Source organism: Lissotriton helveticus, chromosome 3_1 (assembly GCF_964261635.1).
Source record: "Lissotriton helveticus chromosome 3_1, aLisHel1.1, whole genome shotgun sequence".
NCBI lineage: Eukaryota > Metazoa > Chordata > Amphibia > Caudata > Salamandridae > Lissotriton > Lissotriton helveticus.
Window position 1 is genome coordinate 112,002,788 of NC_136061.1, and position 21,594 is coordinate 112,024,381.

General features: G+C 48.7%; 1 protein-coding gene across 5 annotated transcripts in view; it reads left to right on the forward strand.

Moving 5' to 3' along the window:
- PIMREG (PICALM interacting mitotic regulator) overlaps positions 1 to 21,594 on the forward strand; it is a 665,098-nt gene that overhangs the window by 343,844 nt on the left and 299,660 nt on the right. For 4 of the 5 annotated variants that reach the window (XM_078679328.1, XM_078679329.1, XM_078679325.1 and 1 more), the window contains exon 1: positions 7,152 to 7,268. The exons of the other annotated variant lie outside the window; for it this stretch is intronic. The gene's annotated coding sequence lies outside the window, so the exon portion shown is untranslated. Of the gene's footprint in view, positions 1 to 7,151; positions 7,269 to 21,594 lie in introns of those variants that run through there. 5 annotated transcript variants of the gene reach the window in all.

Below are 21,594 nucleotides of genomic sequence, written 5' to 3' on the forward strand. Positions count from 1 at the left end.
CGTGCACTGTAAATATATATAGTAGTATCACTGCACCGCAATCGTGTACCATAGCCCTAAAACCCCGCCCCTCACTCACTGGAGCACCCGTCTTCTCCCCGTTCCACCATCTCTTCCCTTCCGCTTGAACCCTCCCTTCCGTTCCCATCCTCACGTTCATTCTTGTCCCCACACGACCCGGTGCTGGTGTTAGTACTCCACAAGTCCGTGTCGAAAAGGACTAAAACCCCTCTACCTCTCTGTTTCCCTCCGAGGTTACACCGGAGCTTCCCCCGGAAGACCAGCCGACCGCCCCGGAAGATCCGTTTACCGGCGGACCAAGAAGAACAAGATTCTCCGACTTCCAGTCTTCAAACCTTGCCCCTACCCTGATTGTTAATCCCACAATAAAAAACAGCTACCATAGCCAAGTACATACGGCCTCCACGCCTGTTATTCCGGTCTGCACCAACCCCCAGTCCACATTGCACCACATGATATTTCTAGTATCTAGGGGAAGCTTAACTATGTGCTTTTACTAACAGTAACTCGAGTGACCTAACATGGCCGCTGCAAACGCGGGATGTGTACTGCGCCTGCATCTGCCATACTCACGTGGTTTGACGTACTCTCTACTTTGGTGGGAAATCTTTGCAGCTGCGCACTAGAATTAAAGATGGCTGCTTCATGTTTCAGATATTAATGTACCTGCTTTCGCTTTCACTAAACCGTGTTCGTTCTGCTTAACTATTAATGCTATAGTTAAAATAAAGTAATGGGAATAGGGTAGAGATAAGTGGTATACAGTACATATTCCTTGTTCTAAAACTGTTATAGGAGGGAGTGTAATTGGCGAGGTAGGGCAGGGAGAGGTGGGGGTGCGTGGGGGGTATTGAAGTCATACATGCTGACAGCAGATTCTGCTGTCTCCCTTCTAAAAGTGCCACTTTTACAGTTAGTCAATGGTGAAAATAAATGCGCCTGATTTGTTTTCACTCTCTACCTCAATCGCGTTTCGAAATGTTGGCATGTATGTGTAGTCCCCTCTTATAGGAGTATGTTTCAAACCCTTTTCTAGCAACGTTGTGTGAAAGGTTATTGTTGTGTTTGTAGTAGCGGTCTAGTGTTCCGTCCCCGGAACAGGAAGCGAGGGGACGGGAAGCGGAAGGTGGCCATATTGTTTCATTGGCGCCGACCGCAACAGGCAAGCTGGTAGCTCCCGGCGCTCCGGGAATAAAGATTCATCAAAAAGTATAACTCGTGTGCGCGTGGTGTTTAACAATTCTATAATGGCGACGAGGGTGGGATGTGACACCCACAACCACGCACGCGAAGACGGTTACACGCATCAAGCGCGAGAGAACGCAGAGACACCCGGAGCGCGGCAGAGGAGCCGCCGCGCTGCACACCATAAGCGCGAAAACGAACCGGCACCCCAGAGAGGCAACAGCATACCAGAGCCTGCACCCTGAGCAGCGAGGTACACGGCAGCCCCGACCACGTAGTCACCACGTGGGGGCAGGGCACAACAAACGCCACAAGAGGCGCTCACGCAGGGTGCACAAGGCCAAAGCGGGAATCGGACCATCCTAGTCACAGGCAGCTAGCCAGGCACCCTGGCAGAACAGCGGACACTGGCGGAAGCACAGGGCTCCTCACACCAAGATAAGGGGGGCAGCCGACCAGAGCTATCGAACCCCACTAAGAGAGTCCAGGGGGAGGAGAGCGACGGAGAGCGCAGCGAAGAGGACGCAGCGAGACAGCACACGCCGGGGAGCCCACCCAGTCGGGCGATCACTACTGCGACAGACAGGGGGAACGCGCCAGCATTGGCAGCCCAGACCTCATCCCTCACCCAACTGGTACCGTTTCTGACTAAAGGAGGCGAACCGGAGATGAAATGGGAAGACTGGAAGAGGTACTTCCTTAACTATCTGGAGGCATTGGAAGAAGAAGGTGATACCCCGTTTTCGAGCAAGAGGAAAAAGAAGATCTTATTGCATAATTTAGGTCCGGAAGGGATCAGGGTGTATGACACCATAGTCAAAGGTGAGAGGGTTGCCACGGACACTGACGTCTTTAGTCACGCAATTGCAGACCTGGATGCACACTACAGACCGGTGGTGTGCGTCACAATCGACAGATACAACTTCTTTCAGAGGAAGCAAAAGAATGGTGAGACGCTGGATGAGTACGTCGTAGCTTTGCGGAAATTGGCCCTCACGTGTAAGTTTGGCACGCTTCACGATGAACTAATCAGGGACCAGATTATCATGCACACATCCAGCTCTCACATACAGGAAAAGTTGTGGGTGAACGGAGATGCTCCACTCAAAGAAATTTGGGCGATGGTCAAGAAAGCAGAATTATCACGGCGGTGCGCTCAAGCAGCAAAGAGAGAAGCTGGAGAGTCGCAAACGGTATGCAAGATAATGACACCTACTAGAAGTGAACGATCGAGGCAAAATGAGACGCAGAGGACTCAGGGAGGTGGAACACAACGCCAGTCGGATAACAAGTCTAACAAAGGAGGTAGATCCCACTGTTACAGGTGTGGCAGCAATGCCCATCTAGGCAATGACAAGGCGTGCCCTGTGTTCAGAGCCAAATGCTCTTATTGCAACATTTTCGGGCACTACGAAAAGGTGTGCCGCAGGAAACCGAAGAACGCGATGGTACGTTATGTGGACCAAGGGCGACGTGAAGATGCAAGCGACCAGGAAGACACGGTGGAGGAAGAGGAGTTCCTGTACATAGATGTCCAAGTGTTGGAAATGGAAGGGTCGAACACAGATAGACCCAGGCTGGACATGCACATCGGCGGAATACCAATGGAGATGATTGCGGACAGTGGGGCGCCCATTTCCATCATACAAAGGAAAGTTTGGGAGGACTTATTCGCACCGAGGATCAAAGAGAACCTACTACCGATGGATGTGCGACCAGTCACGTATACCGGACAAAGAATTCCCATGTTGGGGTACTGTCCGCTCACCTTCGAATTCAGAGGCCGCCACGCAAGTTGCAAGCTATATGTGGCAGAGAAAGGCCCCTCGGTGCTGAGCTGGAAGGACCAAGGAGCGTTGGGAATCCAGCTCAACCCTGGAGGAATCGAAAAAATCTTGCTGATGGACATGGAGAACAAGGAAGATGTAGAGTTGTGGCAGAAGGCGTACCCCAAGGTGTTCAACGGCCAGATTGGTGAACTAGGTAAATACACGCATCTCATAAAGCTAAAAGGGGGAGCTAAGCCCGTCGTGCACAAAGTAAGGAACATCCCGTTCCGCAGTAGGGAGGCAGTGCAAACGGAACTGGACAGACTGGAAAGAGAAGGAGTGATCAGGGCAATAGAGAGTGCTGAATGGCTCTCACCCTTGGTGGTAGCCCAGAAGCCGAACGGCAAAGTACGCTTATGCGTGGATCTCAGGGAATTGAACAAAAACATTGTCATTGACAAATTCCCTCTACCACGCATCAATGAAATGCTGGCGAAAACAAAAGATGTCAAATGGTTCTCCACGGTGGATTTGTCGTCAGCCTACCATCAAGTGAAACTGCATCCATCGTGCAGCCATCTCACTTCTTTTATCACACCCTTTGGTTGCTACGAATTTGTGAGGATGCCCTTCGGCCTGGCTTCCGCCGCAGCAGTCTTCCAGAAGATCATGCACAGACTGTTAAAAAACGTAAAGGATGTTCTATTCTTTCAGGATGACATTTTGGTGATGGGCAGGTCGAAGCAAGACCATAATGAGAAACTCTACAAGGTATTACAAACGCTGCAAGACAATGGCCTCACGGCTGAGTGGTCCAAATGCAATTTGGGTGTACAATCCGTCACGTACCTAGGTCACGAGGTGAGTGGGCAAGGGATTACACCTAAAAGAACGAACATGAAAGCCATCCAGGAGGCCCCCACTCCTAGCAAGAAAGAAGATGTTCGGTCATTTCTAGGAATGGCCGAATATTACAGCAAATTCATTCCCCACTTCGCCACGAAAACTCACTTTATTCGCCAACTACTTAAGGAAAAGAATAAGTTTCAGTGGGGGAAAGACGAGCAGATGGAATTTGATGCCCTCAAACAGGAGATGAGCACCGCCATTCCCCTCAAAGGATTCGACCCGAGTGCAGTGTCCATCCTCACTACGGACGCCAGTGACCGCGGCCTGGGGGCAGTCCTGATGCAGCAGTCGGACTCCGGCGAGATGTCGACAGTCAGCTTCGCCTCTCGCTCGCTAGCTCCCAATGAGGAGAAGTTCAGTGTGGTGGAGAAAGAAATGCTGGCGGTAGTCTGGGCGATGGAGAAATTTAGGCAGTACTTGTGGGGAGCCAAGTTCCTGGTGAAGACGGACCACAAACCGCTGGTCCGAGTACTGACGTCCAGCGGCCATGATCACGCGACACCCAGGATTGCCAAGATGACCCTCAGATTGTTGGACTTTGTCTATGAGGTTGAACACATTCCGGGACCGCAGAACAAAGTTGCGGACTTCCTGAGTAGAGCAGCGGCCATGGAAGGAGCAAGGAGCGGTGACAGACAGAACTGGGAAGGATATGTGATGGCCACTATTCAAGACTCAGAAGAGGTGATAAGTGCTCAGGAATGGGAAAGAGCGTACAAGGAGGACACAGATTTAGAGGCAGTGAAAGGGTATGTAGTCCATGGATGGCCGGAAAAAAGACACCTGAAAGAAGAACTAAGGAGGTACTGGGAGGTCCGGGACGAGCTGTCACTGGCGGAGAACCCTGTATTCTTACTCAGAGGTGACAAGGTGGTTCCTCCACAGAGCATTCTGGATCATCTGATGTCACTACTGCATGAAGGGCACCAGGGAATAACGAAAACGAAAGCCCTTGCCAGACAAGCATACTGGTGGCCGGCCATCGATGCACGGGTGGAACGTCATGTGCGAAAGTGCGAGTCATGTGCAAAAGCGGACAAATCACAGAGCATGCTGAGACCGCCTTTGGGGAGATTCCCGGTACCGGATGGACCGTGGGAAATGATATCAGTGGACATTATGGGTCCAGTCCTCGACAAAGCTGAAACTCAGAAATATGCGGTAGTAATCATCGACAAATACTCAAAGTGGCCGGAGTTGGAGATTATGGAGCACGCAAACACGGAAGCTGTGGTGCGTTTCTTACGTGCCACGTTTGTCAGGGAGGGAATCCCAAGAATAATTACGTGCGACAACGGGCCCCAATTCACTTCAGCGAAGTGGATTGCCTTTACAGACAGAAATGGCATTGAAGTGAAACACACACCCATCTATCACCCCGCTGGAAATGGCCAAGTGGAGCGATTCAATCGAGTGATTATGGGCACCATCCAAGCGGCCATAGATGATGGTCTGGATTGGGAAAAAGAAGTGGAGAAGATGATTTGGGCTTATCGCATCACACCTGGGAGCACGGGATACAGTCCCTTCAAGGTCTTAAGAGGAAGAGAAGCTTTCACGAAAGACAACACGGCTTGGAGGAAATTAGTGGTGCAGAGCAAGTGGTCACCAGCTGTGGTCAGAAGAAATCTGGAAAGAGCGCAAGAGGTATACACAGCTTACTACAACAAGAGACGCAACACTCAAGGAGCGGAGCTGGAGAAGGGTGATTGGGTTCGAGTAAAGCTGGCCATCTTGAAGAGAAAAGGAGAGAGCAAGTTTTCACCGCCCTTGAAAGTGGTGGAGCCCTACGGCCGATCAGCCCTGCTAAGTGACGGAAAAATATGGTCAATGGACAGAATGGCGAAGTGCAGCAAGATCTTGAAGTGGGAAGAAGCGACTATGGAAGGAGCAGAGCATGTCGACGAAGAAAGAGAAAGTGAACGTAGCGAAGGGTACGGAGAGAATGTTGAAGAGGGAGTACAGCAGGTGGCAGATGGAGAAGGAGATAAAGGAATGAGAATGAGAGAGAGAAGCGGATGCAAGGTAGAAGAAGAAAGGGAAGTGACGGACAGAGATGGAGAAGGATTTAGAGAGCAGACAGAGAACGAGGCATTGGACGGAGAAAGAAATGGTGAGAGTGTGAAGACCCGAGTGGGACGCAGAGTAAAGGTACCGGAGAAGTTCAAGGACTATGATATGAACTGGAAGTAAGAACTTTGTTATATTGTTTGGTAATGCATAAAGGGGGGAGATATGTAGTAGCGGTCTAGTGTTCCGTCCCCGGAACAGGAAGCGAGGGGACGGGAAGCGGAAGGCGGCCATATTGTTTCATTGGCGCCGACCGCAACAGGCAAGCTGGTAGCTCCCGGCGCTCCGGGAATAAAGATTCATCAAAAAGTATAACTCGTGTGCGCGTGGTGTTTAACAATTCTATAGTGTTCATGTGCGTTTCCTTCCCTCTGATGGCGTACAGTCTTCCAGGTACGCTATAATTACAATTACATGCCAACATTTTAGATCAGGGACGTGGGAGATTTAAAATAAAAAAGTCGGGAGAATGAAAATTCCACATTGACTTCAATTGTACAAAATGCAATTTCAGGCGGGAGACAGCTACAATAAAGCCATTTTTGGCTTGAAAAATCGGTAGTCTCAGGCCTGAATTGGCATGTATGGCATGGATCTTGCTCAACTGAAAATCATAGGTTTTACTTGAATGAAATTCACTTTCTCTCAATATCCGCCTAATAATTACTGTTGCTCATTACTGTCTGGCGCCGCATTGTTTGGAGCAATTTGGGGTGCTGCAGACCTGACAAGATAAACAATCAAAACTTTGAGTAGGCGAGGGCTGCATAGTGGGACAAGCGATCGGCCATCTTAGATTGGATATTGCTGTTCTACAGAACGTGAAACGCGAGGAAGAAGTTGGCAAATACAAACGTATAGTGAGTTATTCAATCACATTGACAAAAAAAATATTTGACCAATTAATTCCAAGTTTATTTTATTTATATTCACGGTAAAATATTTATTTGGAGTGCATTTTAGAAATAGACGATCTTTTGTATATGAGAGATCTCTTGCGGAAAATTAAAGACGGGAGATAGAACTTCTGTATTACAATATGGCTCTCATTAGGCCGTTCACACTGACAGGGAATGCTCCTCTCCCTCCACGAGAGACGGGTTGCTTAAGGCTCTGGACTACTGTATGAGTAAGGGTCAGGCCAGACATCTTAGAGTCAGGCAGGTTCCGCTCTGTCTCACAATGGGAGGAGAGAGGGCTCGGAGTGGGAGGAGGCTGGGTGTTTGTGTGTGAGGAGCGGGTGATTCAAACCAGAGAAAGTGAAGTCGGTCAACAGAGGAGCGAGCAGCAGACAGACCACAGGTCCCCCAGACAGTAAGTGCGGTGTGGCTGTGGGTTGAGAGGGTTCTTTCGGGTCTGAGGCGCCTGGGGATGAGGCACTATGTGATGGTGGCAGGCGGCCTTGCGGGGCAGACGTGGGGCGGCTGGAGCCAGGACTCTAGTGCAGCGGGTACCCAGGGGCGTTTTCTTCAGGACCAAGTGGTCTTTTCAGGCTGCAGCTGCAGAAGTCACCAGCCAGAAATCCGGACACGGGGGTGAATTCCGAGGTGAAGGGGCAGGGTAATGAGGAGGGCTTCTCTGTAGCTTTTTAGATCGGGGCTTAGGTTGGGGTCATCACGAGAGCTTCTCTTAAGGGGCAGAGGAGGGGTACGTACACTGCGAGAACTTGATCTGCTTCACCAGTCTCTGGTGGGAATACGTGGGGTTCCCTTTAGGGGACTAAATGGGACGTTTTGGTGGAGGGCAGTTGAGTGGGCGGATTTGGGGTGTTGGAAATTACTTGTGAACTTTATTTTATTTATTTATTTACAACATTTATAACAAAATTAATGTATTTCACTGTGAAACAATACTTTTTTTCATTACACACTGCAGTCCACGTTCGTTAAATTGATTTTATTGTACACCCATAAGAATACATCAATAACCTAATACTACGATAGTTATACGACCATTGATGCAAACGAGAAGAGAACTTTAAGGGGAAGCTAATATGTGTTTGCTGGTGATGGGAGTTATATAGGGTCTCGCCAATAGACCACGTTATTTAATCTTGTTTGTGGAAATCACTCCATGAAGTTAAATGCACGAGACTTGAAAACATGATTTGACATTACTGGGGGTTTTATACTCTTGGGAAAGTAGCTGTTTTGAAATCCTCTGCATCGCTGTTCAACAGGGACCTTCGGATTATATTAAATCACAGTAGAGGACAGACAGGTGTACTGCATTGTGTTTATACCCCTTAGTTTATGGTCATTTACCGATGTACGTTGTAGATATATCATGATGTTTGTTTAAATACAGACTAATAATATTGCATTAGACCCGGGTGTGCGGGAGAGCTCCCTTCTTGGGTCCAGGGTGGGGTCTGGAATGTTATCTGCTCGGGAAAGGAGCGGTGCTTTCGCAGCCAGAGCCGCATTCCGCAAAGTTCACTGGTGTTTATTAATGTCTGGTGTATGGCGCCCCTCTAGGGCTGGTGGTTTTTCCTTGGAGACTACCAGCCTGTAGCCTGGACTCAGCTTCTGAACTCTGGCCCAAGAAGCAAGCGTGAGGCAATGCTAGTGAGGACGATCTGGGTTGTCTACAGAGCAAGATTTGTCCACAAAACGTGCATCGCCATAGTCCCTCATAAAAAATAACTTCATAAAGAGTGGAAGCTGGGATGGAGACCGTGTACGATCTGTGAGCAGAGAAATGAGCAGACTGCGAGGTGTTGTGGCAGGATTGACTGTTTCTGCGTAGTGCATCGTCTTATGAAATGTGCAATATGTTGATAAGTTTGCATTTTTTTGAAAGGTACCTACCGTAGACTTAACTTTTACAGCCCGCTTTGTAAGCAACATTCCAGAAGGGAAAATAAAACAAAATCAGTCGAACATGAGTAAACATTAAATATTGAGGTGAAATTGTTGAACTGTGTACTGATCTTCAATAGATTGACAGTTGATGTGTTTTGCAACGATTACATGTTCGAAGACAATATTATTATACACGGCCAATGCGTATCCTTTAGGAACACCTTTAAATATTGTCCTTGTGGTTTTTGTTTAAGTGTTTGTTGTGTTTGATATGTAACCAGAATTAGATGCATGACATGACGCCATTAGAAGTAATGGACAATGGTGATGTCATAGCCTCAAGTAGCGTCCGGATATCTATGGCGTGCTCTGAAGAAGGTGAAGAGATTAATGGAGCCTGGGGGAGGGGAGGGGGGTAGGCCCACCCCGAGTGCCTTATTATCTCCCTTTTCCTCTCCGCGCTTTCAAAGTCCTGAGCCGGCCGGGGGTTCTATCTGGCCCCTCACGAGGGGGGTTGAATGGGCGGACAGATACACAATGGATATCCTTTCACCCAGAGGTGTGCTTTTTTGTGGGGGAGGGAGAAGTGTCGCGCCACAGGTGGGGGTAAGCACATTAACATTCTGATTGGTTTATTCTGCCTTTGCTTATATTCGGTGCGTCCCTGCTAATCGTCCGGTGTCATTATTTTTCAAAGCTTTCAGCATGAAAAGTAGACATTGATGACGCGTTCTATCGACTGGAAGTTTAAAACATTCGTCTGTGGTGGGAAAGGCCTGGTCGATGAATGTTGCTGTGAAAGGACAGTGGTATATATCGAGCCAGTCCCTTCATACCCATATCCTTCCGGGGTCGGGGGTGTGAGCCTGTCTGGCGCACATCCTCCTCCCTCACGCAAGCTCCATGTCGATTCAGACCACCCCAGGGAGTAGCACCCTGTTATGCGGAGGGACACCTGGCGCACTTTGGGACCCTGGCACGTTCCCGGTGTACTAGGCTGCCCACACTGCAAGGGGACAGCACGGCGGTCGGCTGCCCCAGTATGTTAGGAGACTAGCCAGCTGGCCTCTTTGCAGGGCCTGTCCGCTACTTATTTCATTTGAAAGGGAAAGTACCTGCGCTTCTCAGCACCTCTGCAATGCATGTCATTGAAGACTACCGGCGCTTCCCAGGAGCAAACGGGTGCTCTGGAGCGTGAGGACCTGCACTTCTGTATTTCCATTGAACGCACTGGTAGCAGTTACTTAAGTTCAGACTACAACTACAATGTGCAGGATCTAATTATTGTGCGCGCACAGATTAAATGTAAAACGAGAATTGTATTGCACTACTATCTTTAGTGTATGTTACTCCTCTCCTCTACCTCCAATTTTTGGGCGGGGCGCTCCTATAAACAATCAATCGGTGCCTTCCCATCTAACCAGACTAAGGCAACCATGAAACACTATCATAAGGTTATTTCACATTTCTTTTTTTTTCTTGATCTAAAAATTAAACGCCCCTCAAGAGCTAGGAATGTTGGTAACCATCCTGTTGTAAAAAAAAAAAGCGGGGAGAATGTCCCCGGACGTGCAATTCTTCTTTTTTTAAGTTTGAATTTTATTGAAGAAAAGGAAAGAAGTGGGGGAGGGGAGGAAAAAACAGAGCAATGGATATAGCATTGAAATGCATCGGAGTAAAATACAGCAATTAATTGATTAAGGGAAAAAATACAAGCAATAATTCGAGGAGGCATATGAGTGAAGCATCAATAAGCATGCAAAACTGTAAAGCAGTAGTCAAAAATAACAAGCGAAATATAAAATGCAAAATACAAGCAAGGCTGTAAAAAGGCAAAAGGGGGGGGAGGATTCATGGAGGTTTGCGTACTTCAACTACGTCGGGAGAGAGGGAAGGTCGTGATGGGGCAGAGGAAGACAGGTAGGTAACTAATGGTAGCCAAAGGAGGTCACGTTTGATTACCAAGGAAATAGGGGAAACGAAGTTAGTGTCCAGCCTATGATGGAAACAGACTGCATTCCACCAAGCGTTATAGCAAACGTTTGTGGCATCTTTCCAATTAGAAGTGATAGTATGAAATGCTACTGCTATGAAGAGATCCAGGAGTTGGTACTGGTGAGGAGATTGGGGTAGATGGGGGGAGAGGGAACCCAAAAAGACATCAGCGGGAGAAAAAGGGATGAGGAAATAAAAAATCTTTTGCAATTGGATCCAAACTGAGTTCAAAAATCTAGATATAGGGGGGCAGGCAAACAGCATATGTTTCAGGTCTGCTGAGGGACATGGGCAGGACCAACAAGTAGAAGGAGTATCAGAGGAAAAATGTGATAGAGTAAGCGGGGTAAAAAGGATTCTGTGATAAATAAAGTACAAGGTTTGGGTATTCTGAGCAGCCCTAGAGGATTTATGCAGCTTAGACCAAATCCTGTCCCAGAGAGGAAAGGGTAGATTAAAGGCAAGGTCGGATTCCCAAGCAGTTTCCGTCTTCGACTTTGGTCTAGTAAGTATGATCCGGAAAGAATTATATAAAGATGAGGCAGAAGGCTGTGAATCCAATAATGTGGAAGTGGACGCATATTCCGTGGGAATATTAGAGGAGGGAGGCAACGTTTGAAGGTAAGCTTTGAGAGCAGGAAGCAGGGAGTCATACTGGGAACGAGCGCTGGGGGGCAGCGAGAAAGAGGACTGAAGATCCAAAAAGGATCGAGGTAGATCCTGGGAGATGAGTTGAGAAATCCAAGACAGGCCTCGGGAGTGCCAAGACCTCCAGTAAAGGGTGTGATTGCGAATCTTTAGGAGAGAATTGTACCAGATAGACTGTTCATGGAAGGGTATGAGGAGGATAAGAAGGGGAGTAAAAGAGAGCGGCAGTGGGAGATAATAGGAGTACGAAGACAAATTGGTTAAGACGTGAAGGACAAGATTTCCCGGAAATTGAAGGGGGAGATGAAGGAGGATTCCATGGTGAGCCAAATGGGAGAATGAAAGGGACAATCGGAGGAGAGCCAGCGGGCAGATTGTTTTAGGGTAAAAGCTCTGTGATAGACCCTAAAGTCGGGAAAGCGAACCCCAGCCTGACTTTTATCTTTACGAAGAGTAGCAATCGCAATCCGAGACCGTTTACCATTCCAAAGGAACTTGAGAAGCAAAGAGTCAATTGTTTTGAAAAAAGAAGCTGGAATACGTAATGGAAGCATGGAAATAGTATACAGAAGAAGGGGAGAGAGCATCATTTTGATAGAGTTCAAGCGTCCCCACCAGGAAAGAAAGAGAGGATGCCAGCGAGTAATTGCCGATTCCATTTTTTTAGAAACATAAGTAAAGTTCAGTTTGAGGGTGTCAGGTAGGCGAGGAGCGAACCACACACCTAGGTATTTGATTTTAGAAGGCTGCCAAGAGAAACCCGTATGGGCAAATAAGTGTTTCTGACAAAGAGAATTTAGCGGGAGAATTTCACATTTGTCGACATTAAGGCGGTAACCAGAGACATCAGAGAAGGAAGAGACTTGTTGTAGAAAGGGAGGTAGCGAAGAGAGAGGGTCAGAGCAATAGAAGAGAATATCATCGGCGTAAACCGAAAGCTTAACTTGGTGTGGACCAAAGCCGGAAATGTTATCGTCCTGACGAATCTTCGTGAGGAAAGGTTCTAATGCCAGTACAAACAGGAGTGGGGACAAGGGACAACCCTGCCGAACACCACGGTGCAGGGAGAAATAATCAGAGGTCATTCCATTAAGAAAGATAGAAGCTTGGGGATTAGAGTACAGTAAGGAAATAATAGAAATAAAAGTAGAAGGCAAGCCCATCCAACGGAGAGCCTGGAACAGGAAATCCCAACCGATCCGGTCAAAGGCCTTCTCAGCATCCAAAGAGAGAGCTGCGAAGGGAAGATCTAAGTGGGAGGCTCGACTAATGATGTTAAGAAAGACCCGAGAATTGTCAGATGAGAGGCGGCCATTAACAAAGCCGGACTGTTCGGGACCAATTAAATCAGGGAGAAGGGGATCCAGTCTTAAAGCGAGAATCTTAGCCAAAATCTTATAATCCGTGTTGACAAGAGAGATAGGGCGATAATTCTTACAAAGAGTATGATCTTTATCCTCTTTAGGAATCAAACAGATTAGGGCCTGTTGAAAGGAACCGCTTGAAGATCCTGCTGAAAGAAAAGATTGAAACAGAAGAAGAAGTTTAGGAAGGAGAAGAGAAGAGAAATGGGTATAAAATTCAATGGTGAAACCATCGGGGCCGGGAGCTTTACCGTGTCGCAATTTGGAGACAGCGTGCGATATTTCATTCAGGGAAATGTCAGCAACAAGGGGGGCCAAATCAACATGAGATGTAGGGGGGGAGGGGAGAGAATGGAAATAGGAGAGAAGGTCCGCCTCGGAGGGAATCTTCTCAGGGGTGTAAAGATTGTCATAAAAGTTTTGAAATTCTGCAAGAATTTCTGCATCTTTAAACCGTGTTTCGCCATTAGATGTCTTAATAGATTCGACCTTAGTGCGTTCCTTCCTAATCTTCAGGTAATTAGCTAGTAACTTCCCCATTTTGTTCTTGCCCCCGTAGTAGCGAGAGTTACATTTTAAAAGAAGGTTGGAAGCCGCTTCGGTTGTGAATTTATTAAAAGAGATTTTAGCGTCAATGAGCTGCTTAAGGGAAGAATCTGAGTTGGAAGAGTGATAGGCAAGTTCCAGACGTTTGATATCGGCAAGGATTTGGGCGGACTTGGTCTCTCTTAATTTTTTCCGTTTTGCCACAAAAGCTATAATGAAACCTCTAGAGGCTGCCTTAAAGGAGTCCCAAACCATAACAAAAGGGGAGTCAGGGGTATGGTTAAGAAGGAAAAATTCAGAGGCAAAGGTGGAGAACTCGGAGCAAAAGGTGGGATCCTGGAGTAAAGCATTATTGAATCTCCATCTGCCTGAGTGAGGGGAGAAAGGGAGGAGATCCAGGTCTACAAAGACCGGGGCATGGTCAGAGATCAAAATGGAGCCTATCTCGGAACGGATGGCATGTTGAGAAAGGGATTTACTGAGAAAGATATGGTCAATACGGGACTGAGATTGGTGTGGTGGAGAGAAGAAACTATATTCCCTCAAGTCAGGATTGCATAACCTCCAGATATCAACCATGGCATTGTTTTGGGTAGTGTTAATAAATTGAGAGTGCATCCTGGAAGGAACAAATTTGACCTTTAAATGGCGATCTAGGAAGGGGTCCATGATCTGGTTACAATCCCCACCGAGAAGAATGTAATTCCCAGGGAGAGAGGCCAGTTTAGCAGAAATCGAGGGCCAGAAAGACTTATCTACTCCTGTGGGAGCATAAACGTCAAAGAGAGTTAGGGGAATGTTATCAATAAGCATATCAACAATGACCCAACGGCCATCAGTGTCACATTCGTGAGTAATGGAAGAAACATTCAACTTTTTGTGCAACAAAATTAATACACCATTTTTCTTTGCAACAGAGGGGGAACAGAAAACCTGTCCCACCCAACAACGTTTAAGTTTATTCGCCTCAGCCTCCGAGAGGTGAGACTCCTGGAGGAGGTCGACATCAGTATTCATTCTAGCCAGGTGCGATAGCACCCTTTGCCTTTTAATGGGATTGTTCAATCCCTTAACGTTCCATGAAGTAACTCGGAACGAAACAAGAAGAGCAAACAAATATCAACAACATGCTCAAAGATAACCAATGCAAAGTAAAATTGAGGAAGCATAAAATGCAACGTAAGTGAAAAAATCAACAAGGAAACATTGGCAAGTAATGCAAAAATATTGTAAACAAAATCAAAAATGAGAGAGATAGGAAGATGACAATAGAGTGAGTAGAGTAGGAGTCAAAAGTGCAATTCTTAATATGACGTTTATGTATTACAGTTTTTGGAAGGCCCACTTCCACTCAAGGAAGGCCCTCCACAGTCGTGCCTAAATAGTAAAAGTAACTTGAAGGCGTACACCAACATAAAAGGTCCTCAACGTGAATACATAGGATCAAACTCAGTTGTTATAATATGCACCAATCTGCTCAACCCCTGCGAAGAAGCGGCCACCCTGACTAGCAGAGGAGTAACTCCTTGGCTTTTTTCCTTCCCTTGGTCGACATAAGCCATATGGTCTCCATTTATCACCATAGGTAGCATCCAAGCTCTCTTATGACTTAATTTCTCTGAAGTGTCCTACTCTTATCTTCCATTGTCTAATTGTGGATTCCGAGGCCTTCAGAAATTCAAAGCCAATAGCACCTTTTCTTTACGCTATTCGGAACCTTGTTTTCCTTTGATGGGCAATAAAACCCAAGTTTCAATACCTTTTCTAAGTGCACCAGCATGCTTGGTAGCATCTACGCTGTTGTATTGCAAGCATTTCTAATGGTTATTCTATTTCTAGTGTACAATTTTTATTGCAAGCATATGGTAGTGGCATGTATGTATGTGTGTGTTTTTTTTTGTTTTTGCATGTGCTTGGAATAAAACTGTGACCATTACAATAGCTTTCCAAGGCCGGCCCGATTTGGCTTTGCCAATGGTTATTAATTGTCTCCAAGCCATTCTGTTATAAGAGCTGCAGCGTGGTCTCCTAATATCGGGATGCATATCTTTTGGTAATGTTGCCACTGGGGACCCAGTCCAGAAGGGTCACAGCCCTTAACCTTCATACCTCATAGTATTAACAGATTTATTAATACTATTTTCCAAGGACTTTGAGAATTGCACCCCCCACCAGGCCCCCTTTGACTGTGTTTTATAGGTGCCCGTTGAGAACCACACTTTCATGAATCTGAGACCTTACCTCACCCATACTGGCCCACTTTTGAAGACTCCCCAACATGCAGCACGCACACACTTTTTTCTGCCCATGGGCGCTCTTGCCTCCACACCGGTCAGGTTCCCTCACACACCCAAATAATACTTCCACTTTTATCAAAATCCAAAATAACAGCAGTTCCTGCTCCCTTCCTGCTGGATCTGGTGGCTCTGTGTATACATGCACACACTGTAGGGATCTGTTTGACCTCATGCGCGTAGGTTCAGATCATGGCAGGTCCACTAAGCTTGTTAATCTTTCAAAGTTGTTAAAATAAATTTAATTAGTTTTATTAACAATAAACCTATCTAATTGAGCACCAATATATGGCCGAAGGGTTGCGTTTACCATCCACGTTGTGTTAATGTGCCCCATTTCTTAACCCTCTAAAAAGTTTAATGTCAATTGGAGCGAGGATACTATCGACTCCATTGAGGAGAGTTTTTCTGGTCAAGAATTATTCAAAGTGTTGCTTCCATCCATGGCAGGGAGGATATCAGATCATCATGTATATTTATTGGTCTTTCCTCTAGGGGTAGTTCTTGAGCCCCAGCGAGGGACTATCTCTCTCTCTGCCTTTCTGCAGAAAGCCCTTTAGCCTGTAAAAGGAATTGGAGAGTTTGGAAATAATAAATCATTGTAACTAACAAAAGGTGGCCAGGGGTCCTTAGACTAGATCTCTCTTACAGAAAGTTCAGTTTGGTTCCTGCTACTGCCTACGCCCTGGAATCAGATGGGCTTTACGTGGCTCAGTGTATATGTCTGGCGCGTATGTCTTACGTTGCTGGAAGCGTTTGCTTTAGTGTTCTGTATGCAGAAAGAAGTGCATTCACTTGAACTTGTGCGTAAGGTCTAAGACACTGAGGCATCATAACCTTGATTTGTGGATGCGGGTTGGTCTGTGAATCTGAATATTTAAAGAATGTGACCAGCAGACAATGTACAGCTCTTGCATGCCTCAGTACCTTTTATCAGGCCCCTTTGCAGCCAACAAAAATGTACCAAGAATGAAATACACTGCTTTCTTTTCAGTTTAGCAATCTGTGGAATGCGAGGGAAATGAGCGAAGGCCAAACAGTTGAATATGTCTTTGTCAGTGCCTGCTGTGCTCTTGTGGAATATTGCCACATTCTTGGTGCTGTCGGGTTTACTACAGTCTTAACTGATTGGAGGCAGTTTTATGCGGTATCCCCGATACACAGATGCGGTGTTTCTCTTTTGATACTCTTTCCAATGTGACCCAGGTGTGCAAGCCTAGAATTCTGATACAAAGTGTATGTAACCTGTGCAGGAAATACAATATCAACCATCTCTGCCTTGAATCAGCATGTTGACGTCAGTCATGTTAACTTTCATTTTCCACGAGGGGCCTCTTTCTCCCTCTTATCTCTTTAGCTGAAGAGCTTGGTGTACTGTAGGCTCCTGACCTGTGACCGTGGGAGTCAGCCCCCTTAAAAAGCACTTCTGCTGCTGCCATTGCATTAGATAATGTTGTGTAGCGACAATAACTTTAGATTAACTTACTGATACATTTGTTAAACATCCCAATACCATAGTTTTTTTCCTCCACTCCATGCCTGACATTATTTTTTAATGTGTTTTTTTTCCGGTGCATAACGGTCGTATTACTTGTTTATTTTCTTTTGAATTGTAATACGTTTTTACTTTCATGCGAGTGGAGCGAGTAGAAAACACTCAATTGGCAGTAAGTATGAGCTGATCTATGTGAATTGTGAGTAATGTTGTTTTAGCAGCCTGTCACCTTTCTGCATCACTCTGGGTATTCAGATCCTTTTTAAGTGGCACAATATTTGCTCAAAGTTAACTCAGTGAGTGCTTCTCTGCTGTGTACTGGGCATAAGAGATTAGTGGTTCCTTCTAACCCAAAGTGTGTGCCTCCTGGCTCACCGAACACGGTTGGTTCTCCCGTGCCCACCCACGTTGCTGTTTCTTAGTATATTTATTTAGAAGCAAAGGAATTTCTCAGTGACCTCCCTCTGTCATTGACCCTCTGAAGCTATTTTTGTTGCATATTAACACGTCGGTACCTTTGACATGGTCTCTGAGATGGAGGGTTGGGAAAAAGAGATGAAGATAAAAGTACAGCGCATAGAGATAACCACCCTTTAGCCTGCTTGACACCCTCATGCCCTACTGGCATCCATCACCTTACAGCTCAGTATGTACTCCCAAAATACATTTGTATCCTGTAAATGTAAAATCTGTGCTCCGGTTTAGCTTATCGTGATGGTTAGCATTTTACATGTTGGTTTATTAACTTTGGTCTGTAGTTGTAGTGGAATGCAATATTTACTCTCAAGGAACCACTCCCTCTATTTGTCAGCATAAGCCACATTTCTTCCTATTCTATTATGATGCGCCTCTCACCAGGCCTGGTCACCCCCTCGCTCCTCCTGCCGCCTCCTGCTCCTGCCTGCCAGCCTTGCCGCCTTTTTCGCCGCAGACGCCCCCCTCTCCCCCCGAGCGGCCCAGCCTCAGCAGAGCCGCCCGCTCGCCAGTTTCCCGCCGCAGCTCGCGACAGGCCCTGCCCACCACCGGCCCATTGGCCGAGCCGCTCCCGCCGCCCAGCTGACCCGCCTTCTCGTCCCCCTTCTTATGACGCCCCCAGAGCGACCGCGCAGCGGACGCGCGCAGCGGGAGTACCGTTTGAGCGCCAAAGGTAAGCCCGTCCGCGCCTGGACCGCGCCCAGCGCCAGGACCCCTGGCCCCCGCAGACCTCAGCCCACCCGCCGGACGTACGACGCCGCCACTCTCAACGCACTCAACGCCGGACGAATCCCAGGATGCTACCGAGCCACCCCGAGACGCACCCACGGACCCTTCTGCTGCAACGTCTGCAAGTTCACCTGCATCCGGACCAGCAATACTCCTGCACCAAGCAAGACCAAGACGAGCAACAGCAGCAGCCACCTGAAATGCATCCTGCTCAACACCCGCTCCATCCACAGACACGCCATCGAGCTCTGGAACCTGCTCGACACAACCTCACCAGACGTCGCCTTCCTCACGGAAACCTGGATGAACGCCTCTTCAGCACCCAACATCGCCATCGCCATCCCAGACGGCTACAAGATCATCCGAAGGGACCGCATCAACCAGACCGGAGGAGGCATCGCCATCATCCACAGGAACACCATCCGCGTCATGACCAACACCGACGACACCCTCGCACCCGTCGAGCACCTGCACTTCCAGGTCCACATCAACCCCAAGACCACCCTCAGAGGCACCCTCATCTACAGACCCCCGGGACCACGCACACAATTCAGCGAAGACATCGCCGACGTCATCAGCCCGCACGCCCTCCTCTCTGCCGACTACATCCTCCTCGGGGACCTCAACTTTCACCTGGAGAACAACAACGACCGCAACACCACCACCCTGCTGGACAATCTCGCCAACCTCGGACTCAAGCAACTGGTTAACACCCCCACCCACTACGCCGGACATACAATCGACCCCGTCTTCTCATCCTGCAAGGACATCGCCTTCAGCCACGCCACCGGACTCAACTGGACGGACCACAGCTGCGTCCACTTCAGCTTCACAAGGACCACGATCCACCACCACCAGCAACAGGCTGCACGCAGAAGCTGGTACAAGATCACAGCCGACCAGCTCGCGACTTCCCTGAGCAAGAACCCACCCACCAGCGCAACGAACCCAAGCCAGGCGGCCACCAACCTCGCGAAGTGGATCAGCAACTGCGCAGACTACCTCGCCCCTCTGAAGACCCCGCCTAGCAGACCCGGTAGCAAGAAAGCCCCATGGTTCACCGACTAACTCAAAAGCTCCAAGAAGAACTGCCGAGCCCTCGAGAGAACATGGCGCAGAGACCCAACACCGGACAACATGACTGCCCTCAAGCTCGCCACCCGAAAACACCACCAACTCATCCATGCCACCAAGAAAACCGCATTCAAGGAACGACTGGACAACAACGCACACAACAGCAAGGAACTCTTCAACATCGTTAAAGAGCTCTCCAACCCCAACGCCGGAAACAACGACATCACCCCTTCGCAAGACCTCTGCAACTCCCTCACCTCCTACTTCCACAACACGATCGCGGACATACACAACAGCTTCAGCACTCAACCGACGCACGCCACGACTGAACCACCGCCCCCCACCACCACCCTCCGCGCCTGGACCCCGATCAGCACCGAAGACACCGTCCGCACGATGAACTCCATCCACTCCGGATCTCCTACCGACCCCTGCCCTCACCACATCTTCAACAAGGCCGACGCTGTCATCGCACCCCACCTGCGGGACATCATCATCAACACCGCCACCTTCCCGGAGAGCTGGAAGCACGCCGAACTCAGCGCTCTACTAAAGAAACCATCAGCCGACCCCACCGACCTCAAGAACTACCTCCCCATCTCGCTGCTCCCGTTCCCTGCTAAAGTCGTCAATAAGACCGTCAACAAGCAGCTGGCCGCCTTCCTCGAGACGAACGGATCCCTCGACCTCTCGCAGTCCGGCTTCCGGGCCAACCACAGCACCGAGACCGCCCTGATCGCAGCCACCGATGACATCCGAGCACTGCTCGACAACGGAGAAACAGCAGCCCTCATCCTCCTAGACCTCTCCGCGGCCTTCGACACTGTCTGCCACCATACACTAGTGCAGCGACTCAGCAACGTCGGAATCCAGGAGAAGGCACTGGAGTGGATCATCTCCTTCTTCGCCGGAAGGACACAGAGAGTCCGCCTCCCCCCGTTCAGATCTGAAGCCACCAAAGTCATCTGCGGCGTTCCTCAAGGCTCCTCGCTCAGTCCAACCCTCTTCAACGTCTACATGAGCCCCCTCGCAGACATCGCACGCCAGCACAACCTCAACATCATCTCCTACGCCGACGACACCCAGCTGATTCTCTCCCTCACCAACGACCCGCCACCGCCAGAGCCAACCTTCACGAAGGGATGAAAGAGGTATCCGAATGGATGAAGAACAGCCGCCTGAAACTGAACTCGGACAAGACGGAAGTCCTCATCCTGGGATCCTCACCCTCTGCCTGGGACGACTCCTGGTGGCCCCCCGCCCTAGGCAGCGCACCCAAACCAACTGACCACGCACGCAACCTAGGCTTCATCCTGGACTCCTCCCTCTCCATGACCAGACAAGTCAACGCCGTCTCCTCGTCGTGCTTCAACATCCTGCGCATGCTACGTAAGATCTTCTGGTGGATCCCCACCGAGACCAGGAAGATGGTCACCCAGGCCCTCGTCACCAGTTGTCTGGACTACGACAACTCCCTCTACGCCGGAACCACCGCCAAGCTCCAGAAGAAACTCCAGCAGATCCAGAACGCCTCAGCACGTCTCATCCTGGACATCCCCCGTCGCAGCCACCTCTCCGGACACCTGAGGGACCTGCACTGGCTCCCGGTCAACAAGAGAATCACCTTCCGACTCCTCACCCACGCACACAAAGCCCTACACAACCAAGGCCCAGGATACCTCAACAGCCGCTTCAACTTCTACGCTCCCAAACACCACCTTCGATCGACCGGCCACGCCCTCGCCGCCGTCCCCCGCATCCGAAGAGCCACCACAGGGGGACGGTCCTTCTCCTACCTCGCCGCCAAGACATGGAACTCCCTCCCGACCCCCCTCCGCCTGACCCAGGACCACCTCGCCTTCAGGAAGCAACTCAAGACCTGGCTATTCGAGCAGTAGCGGACCCCCCTCCCCCAGCGCCTTGAGACCCTCTGGGTGAGTAGTGCGCTATATAAATGCTTTGATTGATTGATTTAGTGCCCCTTCTAAAGATGCGCACAAAGTACATTTACTGCTCTCCTAAAGTAAAATCTGCGTCCACCATTAAATCCTTGTCGGGTAGACATAGCTTAGCGCTGGTCAAGGTGCAGTTTGGCTCCCATGACTGACATACCTACCTGTCATTGCTTGACTGTGCAATGACCCTTTTTACATGATGGGGAAAACTTAAACGTGTTAAGTAGGTGAAATGTACCTCTCCGAGGGAATGTGGGTTCTA